This window comes from Chiloscyllium plagiosum, unplaced genomic scaffold (assembly GCF_037043375.1).
Source record: "Chiloscyllium plagiosum isolate Xiang-an unplaced genomic scaffold, Cpla_swu_hap1 HiC_scaffold_46, whole genome shotgun sequence".
NCBI lineage: Eukaryota > Metazoa > Chordata > Chondrichthyes > Orectolobiformes > Hemiscylliidae > Chiloscyllium > Chiloscyllium plagiosum.
Window position 1 is genome coordinate 36,665,407 of NW_028270184.1, and position 12,355 is coordinate 36,677,761.

Genomic DNA, 12,355 nt, shown 5'->3' on the forward strand with positions numbered 1-12,355 from the left:
TCCGAACTACTTCCAATTTAATTATATGCTTTCTCAGGTAAGGAGGCAAAAATAATCTCTCACATAGATGAGGTTATTTTTTGTTTTCTCAGTGGTGAGAGTATTTGGAACTCTCTTCCCCGCAGATCATTGGAGGCAGAGATAATGAATATGTTTGAGGCACAGACAGAAGCTTCATAAATAATAACGGAGTCAAGGATTATCGGGAAATGGCAGGAATGTGCAGTGTTGGGGAAATGCTGACAGTGGTACAAAATCGCACTGCTCCAGAACATCCAGGAATATAATGCAAAATGAAATGATAATATCGATAAAATGTTAAGAGGAAATCCAAGATGGTGGCGATCTGGCAGGTCTGCTTTGTTGGGCTCTGCATCACAGCACGGGCAAAGTGGTTCCCTAACCCACTCCATCCCAGCCATTTATTTAAAATGCTTAGTTTTCGAAAGTTTTGAGAGTTGGCAGTTGTAGTAGAATAAGTTTGTGTAGTTTTTAAGCTCTATGAGACTTTGTTTATTAATGATCAGCAATTCAAGTTCTTCCTCTCTCCAGTTCAAATGTTGCTACAGTGTGTTCTGGATTATGATGTGCTTAAATGGTGTATCTGAAACATTAGGGGAGCCATTGGCCAGAAAAGGGGAAAAAATACTTTCTAGTCTTAAAAAGAGAGGGTGGATGTTGTCCTATTGCAGGAGTTGCACCTTGATGACAAGGAACATTTGACATTACAGCATGTCGGGTTTGATCGGGTTTATTTTTCCTCTTTTAATACTACGAGTAGGGGAGAAGCCATAATGGATAAAAAGAATCGTCCATTTAATCTACTAGATTGTATTTGACACTCACGGAAGGCTCATAATCCCCAAAGCCTTGAACTATGGTAAATAATACAGTATTTTGAATGTTTATTGCCCCACCCTCCCCCCGGGGCACCCTCTTTAAATCCTGGTCGATGCATTTTCCCAATTCAGTTATCTTGCAACGTGGCACATTAAAATTTTAACTGTCTTATGGACCCTACGGTGGACAGAATGTCCAAAGTTGCCCCAATACCCTCGTTATAATGTAAGCAATTAATGGATTTGTGTGCAGAACGAGAGCATGGATGTCTGGAGGCAGATCCACATCACAAGTCTGGATTTTATTTTCCTCTTTAATCCACAGAAATGCCACACGAGGGTTGATATCTTCCCCATCCCTGCCACAATCTTAGATTCGGTTGCATCCTGCACAATTGGGAATATTAACATTTCTGACCATGAAGCAGTATTCTTATTGTTTAAGATTAAAGGCAATGTAATAGGTTCGAGACACTAGCGAAGGTATCCCTCTATTCTGAAGACGAGTTAGTTCATTGTTTATTTAGATTAGATTACGTACAGTGTAGAAGCAGGCCCTTCAGCCCAACAAGTCCACACCGACCCGCCGATGTGCAACCCACCCAGACCCATTCCCCGACATTTACCCCTTCACCTAACGCTACGGGCAATTTAGCATGGCCAATTCACCTAACCTGCACATTTTTGGACTGTGGGAGGAAACCGGAGCACGCGGAGGAAACCTACGCAGACACGGGGAGAATGTGTAAACTCCACACAGTTAGTCACCTGAGGCGGGAATTGAACCCAGTTATCTGGCACTGTGAGACAGCAGTGCTAACCATTGTGCCACCGTGCCACCCAATGCGATGAATTCAAATCTTTCTTAGCCATTCATTCAGATTCAACCAGTAAACCATCCACTCTATGGGAAATTGCTAAGGCTTATGCCAAGGGAATAATTACTCCTTAGGATGCAGCAGAAGGGGGGAGCAGGAACGCTGGCTTGAGCCACAGCTGAGGGCAGCGGAGAGTGCATACTGTGATTGACCCTCAGTGGCTAAGCTGCAGAGGATCACAACGCTTCGGTCTACAGTGAATTCCACGCTCACACAGACAGCCAAGAAGGAACTTACGTTTGCAAACCAAAGGCTGTTTGAACATGGTGATTTAGTCTATCTTGCCAGGAAAACGAGCGTCCCCTCAACCCATTACCTCAATTAGGGAAGGTACTGGGATCCTTACCTTCAATTCCAAAATTATTAATGCCTCCTGTCCGAGATTTTTCTCCGAATTATTTCATACTGAGAATTATGAGGATAGATGGATTAAGATGGAGTCATTTTTCAAGATCCTGGGTCTTCCAGGAGTAACCCCTGAATAAGTGTTGTGTCTTAATGCACCATTGTCAGCGCAGGAGGGTGTGAAGCAGCTTCAGAATGTAAAGGTGCACGTTATTGACGGATTTCCTAGAGAGTTTTATAAATAATTTATAAACCTCATGTCAGGGCTGATATCGAACATGTTCTGTCACTCATACAATCAGGAACCCCTCCCTCCATCCTTAAGAGAGGCGTATATCTCTCTGATGTTTAAGAAAGGAAGACCCTGGAAGAATGTGCTTCTTCCCCTCCAATTGCACTTTTAAATGTTGGTTTCAAAATCCTGCCTGAGACCCGTACAATCAGGCTGGAAACTTTGCTGCCTTCCGTTGTTAAAGACGAACACACAGGCTTTATAAAGGGCCGCAGATCTTCCGACAATGTTAAGAATTTACTCAATATGATCCAAGAGTGTCAACAACAATCTATCCAGGGATTATTGATTTCTTTAGATGAGAGAAGGCATTTAATTGGGTTGAGTGGCCGGATCTCATCTGTACATTAGAACGGTTTGGTCTACGCAAAGATTTTATCAAATGGTTGAGGGTCTTTTACCGCGATCGTCTGGCTGCGGTTCTCACTAATCAGTAATATTAATATTTCTCCAGGCAGCCGACAAGGCTGACACCTTTCGCCATTGTTGTTTACGTTGGGGATTGAGCCACTGCCGGAGGCCATCCGTAGGGATGCCAACATATCTGCCCCAGAAGTGGGACAGAAGTCACGTAAGATTACATTGTATGCAGATGAGGGTCTAATGTTTTTGTCAAATCCCGCAATTTTGGTAGTTCACGTGATGCAATGCATTAATTTTCATCGTATGTTAGTGCCTGGGCGGCTGAGGACTCGGCATGAATACGGCTAAACATTGAGCCCTCTCAGACAAAGTGAACCCTAATTGCTCTGTTGTTCTTAGATAAAATGACAACATTTATGGAGTATTGTCATAAACTAATGATCATCAATACTGTTAAAACTTGAAGGACAATGCGTCAGATCGAAGGCAATACAGCCAGAATCATGTTTCTCACCCCTACAAATGGTATACCGCGTTGTCAACCGGGGATACTGGATTCCAGGTGTAAACTGTGGGCAGCAAGGGGGTACCTTGCTTGAGTAATTTAGAATTAGTAGAATCCCTACAGTGTGGATACAACCCCTTGTGCTCAGCAAGTCCACCTCGACCCTCAGAAGAGTCGCCATCCAGACCCATTCCCCTACCATCCTATATTTATTCTGACTAATGCCCAAACCTACACATCCCTGAACACTATGTGTGAGTTTTCAATGGCCAATTCATCTAACCTGCACATCTTTGGACTGGGGGAGGAAACCCACACAGACACAGTTGAGAATATACTAACTCCACACAGCCAGTGACCCTGGTGCTGTGAGTCAGCAGTGCAAACCACTGAGCCATGACAAGTTACTTGAGGGAGAAACAATGATATCATTTTAACAAATAACTCGTAAGTATGGACTACCTAGTAGAGACCTGTTCTGTTTTTTTTTTTCAGATTAGAGATTTGATTTAAAAACACAATTTTAACAGACACTTATAGATCCTACACAGAGAAGCAGGTGATTATTGTAAAGAATGCACTCTGTGTCAGTACCCTTTCACATTTGTTGGAGAGTGTCCCCTCAGAAAAGACTGTGCAGCTTCGTGACGTCTGTGCGAGAGAGTTGGGGGTTTAGATCTTTTCGGAGACACGGGAGGCTATTTGTGGAAATGCTCAAAGGATTTTGATCTGTAATATGACCCATTCTATACAGTTGAAAGTTCTTCATAGGTTCTATTTGACCCACGATTTTCTCTCAAAATTCAAAGTGGGATTACCTTCAGCATGTCCTAAATGCAGAATGACTACAGGCACTCTTACTCGTTGCATGTGGTCCTGCTGCAGGCTTTGTCGATATTGCAGCTCTGTGTTAGGTGTGGGAGAGTGGGTCTTGGGGACCGAATTGGAGGTGAACCCGGTTTCTCTTTTCCTGGGCCTGCCCAGATGCACATGGGGGAATAAATATATCCTTAATTCTGTGCTAGGAAAAATATTCTGATGTGTTGGATGTCTGAAGACTCCGCGGGTCTGTTGGGTCTTTGTAAGCTCATCATGGAGAATATCCCATGGACTTTCTCACCAGCATGGTGCACCAAAAACAGAGATTAATATAAGTCATTGAATCATAGAGTCATAGAGATGTACAGCATGGAAACAGACCCTTCGGTCCAACCCATCCATGCAGACCACATATCCCAAACAAATCTAGTCCCACCTGCCAGCATCTGGCCAATAACCCTCAAAATTTCATTTTCTTATTCATTTACCCATCCAAATGCCTCTTAAATGTTACACTTGTATCAGCCTCCCCGACATCAGCTGCCACTCATACACGTACCACTCTCTGTGTGAAATAGTTGCCCCGTAGTTCGCTATATTTCCCCCCTCACCCTTAACCCAGACCCTCTCGTTCTGGACTCCCTGACCCCAGAGAAAAGACTTTACCTACTTACCATATCTATGCACCTCATAATTTTGTAAACCTCTATAATGTCACCCCTCAGCCTCCGACGCTCCAGGGAAAACAGCCCCAGTCTATTCAGCGTCTCTCTATATCTCAAATCCTCCAACCCTGGCAACATCCTTGAAATCCTTTCTGAACCCTTTCAAGTTTCACAGCATCTTTCCGATAGGAAGGAGACCAGAATTGCACGCAATATTCCAACAGTGGCCTAACCAGTGTCCTGTACAGCCGCAGCGTGATCTTCCAACTCCTGTACTCAATGCTCTGACCAATAGAGGAAAGCATGCAAAAAGTCTTCTTCACTATCCTATCTACCTGCGGCTCCACTTTCAAGGAGCTATGAACCTGCACTCCCAGGTCGCTTTGTTCAGCAGCACTCCCTCGGACCTTACCATTAAGTGTAGAAGTCCTGCTAAGATTTGCTTTCCCAAAATGCAGCACCTCGCATTTATCTGAATTTAACTCCCTCTGCCACTTCTCAGCCCATTGGCCATTTGGTCAATCTGAGGTGACCCACTTCGCTCTCCACTACACCTCCAATTTTGGCGTCATCTGCAAACTGACTAGCTGTACCTCTTTTGCTCGCATCCAAATCATTTATGTCAATGACAAAAAGTAGTGAATCCAGCACCGATCCTTGTGGCATTCCACTGGTCACAGGCCTCCAGTCTGAAAAACAACCCTCCACCACCACCCTCTGTCTTCTACCTTTGAGCCATTTCTGTATCAAATAGCTAGTTCTCCCTGTATTCCATGAGATCTAACAATGCCATTCAGTCTCCCATGGGGAACCTTATCAAAACCCTTACTGAAGTCCATATAGATCACATCTACCCCTCTGCCCTCATCAATCTTCTTTGTTACTTCCTCCAAAAACTCAATCAAGTTTGTGAGACATGATTATGATTTCTCATGCACAAAGCCATGTTGACTATCCCGAATCAGTCCTTGCCTTTTCAAATACATGCACATCCTGTCCCTCAAGATTTCCTCCAACAACTTGCCCACCACCAACGTCAGGCTCCCTAGTTTATAGTTCCCTGGCTTGTCCTTAACACCCTCCTTAAACAATGGCACAATGTTAGCCAACTTCCAGTCTTCCGGCACCTCACCTGTGACTTTCGATGGTACACATATCTCAGCAAGAGGCCCAGCAATCACTTCTCTAGCTTCCCACAGAGCTCTAGGGTAGACCTTATCAGGTCCTGGGGATTTATCCACCTTTACCCGTTTCAAGACATCCAGCACTACCTCCTGGGTAATGCGGACATTTTGCAAAATGTCACCATCTATTTCCTTCCTTTTATATCTTCCATATCCTTTTCCACAGTTCATACCGATGCACAATACTTGTTTAGTATCTCCCCCATACTTCCTGTGCCAGGAACAATATTCTGTGGTGTTGGATGTCTGAAAAACCCCCGGGTCTTTTGCGTTGTTGTAAACTCGTCACGGTGAATATCTCTTTGGACTTTCTCACCAGTATGGTGCACCGAAATTGCAGAGATTTGCATAAAATATGGCAACCCTTTTTAGATTACCGCGATACAGGCTTATCTGCCACTCTAAAAAGGGCTTTTATATAGCCATGACGATATTGTCTAATGAATCACATATGAAGAATTATGAACGTATGAATGTGTATCGGTTAATGCTCTCGAAGAACGAGGGCTATCATTTTGTTAAGCTGAGCCGTATTATTTATTGATTATTGATTATTTACTTTTTTGTTTTTCTTCTGTCCATTTAGCGACTTTAACTTGTTCAGTTATTTGAGTTGTTTTGTTATTGGTTTAATAAAGTAATAAAAATATATTTTCAATGAAAAATTTTGTTAAAAAATTAAAATGCTAACGTTGATCGATTAGAGTCCCAAATAACTCTCATTAGAGAGACCAATCATGGTGGTTTATGATGAAGGTCCCCACACAGGTGATGGGGTGAGGTTGAGAAAGCATCCCCTTCATGGTTACCTCTGTCAGTGTGGGGAATTGAACCTGCGCTGGTGGCCTCCCCCTGCATCACAAACCAACCATCCAGCCAACTGAGTGGGAGACTGTGCAACTGTTGCACACAAAATCATTCACAGACAAAGGGCAAGAGAAACTTTAATGACAAGGAAAAAGGTATATTTGAGATAAACATGTTCTCTGTTAGAAATTGTATTTTATAATGAGACAAGTGTTTGGAAGCTGTCTTTCGCTGAATACAATATGGTGAGACAAGTAAAATAACCAGAATGACGTATTCTGATTGGATATCGATAACCATAACACAGCCAGAAACCCTAACCACCTTACCATACATCAAAGAAGTTTCAGAAATGACAGCCAGACTACTAAGTCCCCTCGGAATCCTAGTAGCACACAAACCCAACAACACTCTCAAACAAAAACTAACAAACTTAAAAGATCCAGTACAACCAATGGACAAAACCAATGTCATCTACACAATTCCATGCAAGGACTGCCACAAACACTTCGCAGGTCAAACAGGAAGAAAGTTAGCCACCAGGATACACGAACACCAACTAGCCACAAAAAGACACGGCCCTCTCTCCCTCGTAGCCCTGCACACGGGTGAAAAAAACCCACCATTTCGACTGGGGCAATACGTCTATCCTGGGACACTCTAAGCAAAGACATGCCAGAGAATTGCTAGAGGCCTGGCTCTCCAACCACAACGCCATAATCAAATGCATAGTTTTAGATGCCATCTATCAATCCCTCAGAAAACGAATAGGAAATGACATCACCACAAACCCCAGGAACCCCATCCAGGAGAAAGATATAAATAGAACGCAGGAGACAATAGCTTCGCTTCACTTGCAGGTCGCCACTGATGATGCTACCTAGCCAGGGCAATGAAACGTCTGGATATCAAACCGACTGCTCAGCAAGCAAACCTACACCCTAAACTTCAACCTGAGCTACAAACCTTCACAAACCTCGCACAACCACAAAATAAGTGCATGTTTTTGATTGGTCTGTGGAAAGCATGCTGACTGTTGCATGAATTCATAAAGCAAAAGAAATATATGGTAAGGAGTGTCCGTCCCCATGGGAAATGCCTTCTGAAGACATGCTAGAAGAAACCCGGGGTAAAAAGTGCCTGAGAATCATCTGCTCGGTAACAGGAACCTGTGGGTTGAATGACTAAAAGTTCCTGTAACATGGAGATGCGAAAACCATCAGATCACCCCCGAACGTATTGAATGTTGGAGCATATTTGAAGTAGTGAATCCGGATGATGGATTTTAATTGTGTGTGATTTGAAAAACGTACATCTCTACTCCATCCTCTTACGTGTTACATACTGTGGCACAGCCGTTTTCCTGAAACTGGGAATAAGTTGGAACATTATCTGGAACATTCCATAATTGGCATTCTCCAGAATATTCTATAAATATGTGGGGGGCAGAGAGAAAGAGAGGGAAGTAGCTGTCTGAAATAATGAGAGTGGTGGAGCATGAGCCTTGTACGCAGGCCGGTGCTATAATAGATACACAGTGAGTGTGAGGGAGCAGAGAAAATATGGTGACCCTTATCTTGACAGAGTGGGGAAGGTTATTGATGCTTGTCCTGTTTTGCTGGACATTTCTTCAGACTGCAGATATTGCACTGGGGTGGGTGGCGAGCTCAGACAAGGCTCGGTCGGTCTGGTAGTGTGATCCCTCTGGGAAGAGAATGATCCCCTTTTGTACTAGCCCATCCACTAGGACCTCCGTGCTGCTGTCAACAAACCGTGGTGTAATTTCCCCTTAGCTGTCATGCTTGGCGAAAATGTGCAGGGCAGCTCCAAACTGAGAAAGCGCAACCGTGTGCCCATTGACCTTTTAAAGATGGCACCAAAGTCAGGGATCACCCAACATCCAGAGGCATCCGGGCGACTTTGAGTACCTCCAGTCATAATGGGTGGAAGAATCGGCCTGGCTTTGAATGAGAGGGACACCATGTGGTGGGGTGGGTAGGTGATGAGATGAGTTGGTAAGATAGCACCAGGAAACTAGCTCGGCCTCGTGCAGACAACCCCTCTGTCACACTCAATGAAAATGTCACTAAGACAGTTTTTTGTTAGATCCAGCCCTGTGAGGCGACGACTCTACTGTCCTCAATCACAGTTACAAAGCTGCACAACACATGCTCATCCAAAACTCTCCATCACGTGAACTCACAGCAATATCCCTTTCCCTCATAATTCTTCAAAATACTGACCCGTGTTGCTTGACATATCGAAATGTCTTCATTTCAGCATTCTGAATCCTGTGAACATATCCCTCCATTGCATTTTTTCTCTTTCTCTGCCCCCGGTTCAACTCCAAAACACACTCATTTACAGTCATACTGCACGAGACTGCCAGCCAAACCAACCAAAATGTCCATCCACACTCAGCCCATTTCTCTGCCCTTGTTCTGTATCCTTCTGATCCTTTCCTTTCTGTGTATTTGTCCAAATGCCTTTTCAATGTTGTTATTGTACCCACCTCAATCAGTTCCACTGACAGCTCAGTCCGTATGTGTACCACACTCTGTGTAAAAAAAAAATGCCCCGCAGGTTCCTTTTTATTTTTTTCCCTTTCTAAACATTAATGGATGTCCTCGAGTCCTCGATTCCGCAACCTTGAGAAAAAATTTGAAGTATTCACCCCATGCACGGCTCTCATGATGTTTTAACAGCAACACTTCAATAAGAACCCATTCAGTTTCCAACACTGTAGAGAAATAAGTTCTTACCTGTCCAACTTCTGACTATAACTTAGAATCTTTAGCCAAGGAAACATATTTGTAAATTTATTCTACATTCTTTCTAGTTCAATAATATCCTTTCTAGAGCAAGGTGAACAATACTGAACACAATACTCCAACTGCAGCCTTATCAACAACCTGTACAACTGCAACGTCCCAACTTCTATACTCAATGCACTGATGAAGGCCAGTGTGCCAACAGCCTTCTTCACTGTCCTGTGCATCTGTGACTCAAATTTCAGATAACCGTGCACCTAATCTCCAACGTCCTTTTGTTCCACTACACACCTTAAGCCCCTCTCATTCATCAGTTTACCTTGGAGTCCATGCGATTTGACCTTCTAGAGCGGCCCACCATGTGGAACCATATCAAAGGCCTTACTGAAATCCATACAGATTATGTTCACCACCCTGCCCTCGTCAAACCTCCTGGTCACTTCCTCAAAACACTCTATTAAAATTTGTAAGGTATGATCTGCCACGCACAAAGCTATGTTGACTGCTCCATGTCAAACTCTGTCTTTCCAAATGCACGCATATCTTATATCTCGGAACATTCTCAATCGGTTTCCGGAAACAGATGTGAAGCTTACTGGTCTATATTTCCCAGGCATTTATTTGCAGCCCTTCTGAATGAGGGCACAACATTATCTACTGCCCAGCCTTCCGGGGCCTTGGCCCCTGAACGGTCTACTCTCGCCTCTTGCAGTGCTCTTAGATATATCTGGTCAGGACCAAGAGATTTATCTGACTTTATGCATTCTAATATGTCCAACAGCACCTCTATTGTGATAGGAACCAAGATATGACAATTAACCTCCCAAAGATCACAGGTCTTCATGTCTTTCTTCCTGATAAACACAGAGGAAAAATTGAGGACCACAGGCATCTCTTGAGGTTTTACACATGCATGCCTATTTTGGATTTTAAGACGTGCTATTCTCTCTCTAGTTATTCTTTTCCTTTACACTACTGAATTTGGATTCACCCTATTCTGCTCAGCCAAGGCTATCTCATACCCCACTTTCGCCCTGCTGATTTCCTTGCTCAGTAAACTCCTGTATCCCTTGTGCACCTCCAGGGATTCCCTTGATCCTAGCTGCCTGTACCTGAGCAATGTCTCCTTTTTTGCTGGTCAGAGCCTCAATATCTCTTGTCATCCAGGGTTCTCTCTTCCAGCCTCACTTTCTCTTCACCCTCACAGGAACATATAAACCTTGACCTCGAGCTATCTCAGTTTTGAAGCCCTCCCATTTCCCGGGACCCTTTTACCTGGAAACAAACTACTCCTATCAACCCCTGCAATCCTCGGTCTAATGCCAACAAAGTATGCCTTATCCCAATTTAGAACTTGAATCTGTGAACCAATTTTGTCCTACCATAACTATTTTAAAATTAATACAGCTCTAGTTACTTTTCCCAAAATGCTCCCACACTTTACCTCCGTCACCTATCCTGCCCGATTTACCAACAGTAGGTTGAGTCTGTCCCTTCCCGAGTAGGACCCTCTACATGCTGCTTGTGGATGCTTTCCTGAACACACTTAACAAATTACGTTCCATCTAAGTTCTTAACAATCTGTAAGTCCCAGTCTATGAAAGGATAATTTAAATCACCTATTATGACAACCCTATTGGTCCTGCAAGTCTCGCCAGTGTCCCTGCATATTTGTTCTTCTAATTCCCATTGATTATTTGAAGGCTTATTGTGCAACCACTGCACCATGACCACCCCCACCCCTTCTTACTTGTTTCACCATTCACAAAACCTGATTGGATATTATCTCAGTTATTTCATCTTTAAATACTAGTTTGATACTCGCCTTATTCAGAGCTATTGGTATTTATATTGTTTCCATTTACATCTCTTCCTCGCAGTGACTTTCACATTCGCAGCATCCGTTGTCAAGGCACAGTGGAGATATGGAGCTGTAAATGGACGGGAACTGCATATCCTGTCACTTTCAGCATTGGTTACATGTTTCTCCACACTAAACGTGCACCTAATCTCCAACGTCCTTTTGTTCCACTACACACCTTAAGCCCCTCTCATTCATCATTAAACTCCGACCTGGATTTGACTTTCTAAAATGTAAGACGTCACACTTATCTATATTAAACTCCATTTGCCATTTCTCAGCCCACTTCCCCAGCTGGTCAAGGTACTGCTGCAATTTCTGATAATGTTCCTCACTGTAAACGATGTCTCCTACTTTAGTGTCATCTGCAAACTTACTAACCTTGCGTTGTGCACTCTGGTCCAAATCATTGATATAACATAGTGTTACCAAACAATGCAACAGCCTGGGTTTATATACGAATGAACCAGTGCGGACTGCACAGCTCCCCATGCTGGACATTTAGTCCGGATTATAGATCAAGCATTGGTATGGGCTGCACAGAGTTTCACTCTGGACATTGCTGGGTTGCACAGAGTTGTACACTAGCTGGACCTTCACAGTGCTCCATCCTGAATATGTAATGGATGGGCTGGTTATGTGAGTTGGATGCGAATGTGAGAGTACTAAACATTTGGCAATGCCTTTGTTTTGTGTTTTAATTCTTGTGATTGGACTCTTCAAATCTCGACTCATCCGGTTAGACTCATCCCTCTGGATGAGTGATGGTGACTGATGTTACAACATCTGAGTCTGTAACATGACCAACAAATGGAGCAAAGGCTGCAGAGAGGACAATCTCCGTAAAATAGAATGATGGAATCACCATCAGATCAGCTGTGGTCTTAGTGAATGTTGAGGCAGTATTGAATGGGCCACTAATGCAATTTATTCATATATTTCTGTTTGTTCCAAGCAAACTCCCCTTCTCTACTAGTGTCCCATACTGGTGGGGAGTGAGTCACCTCCTGCTGTCCTTGTGTAACA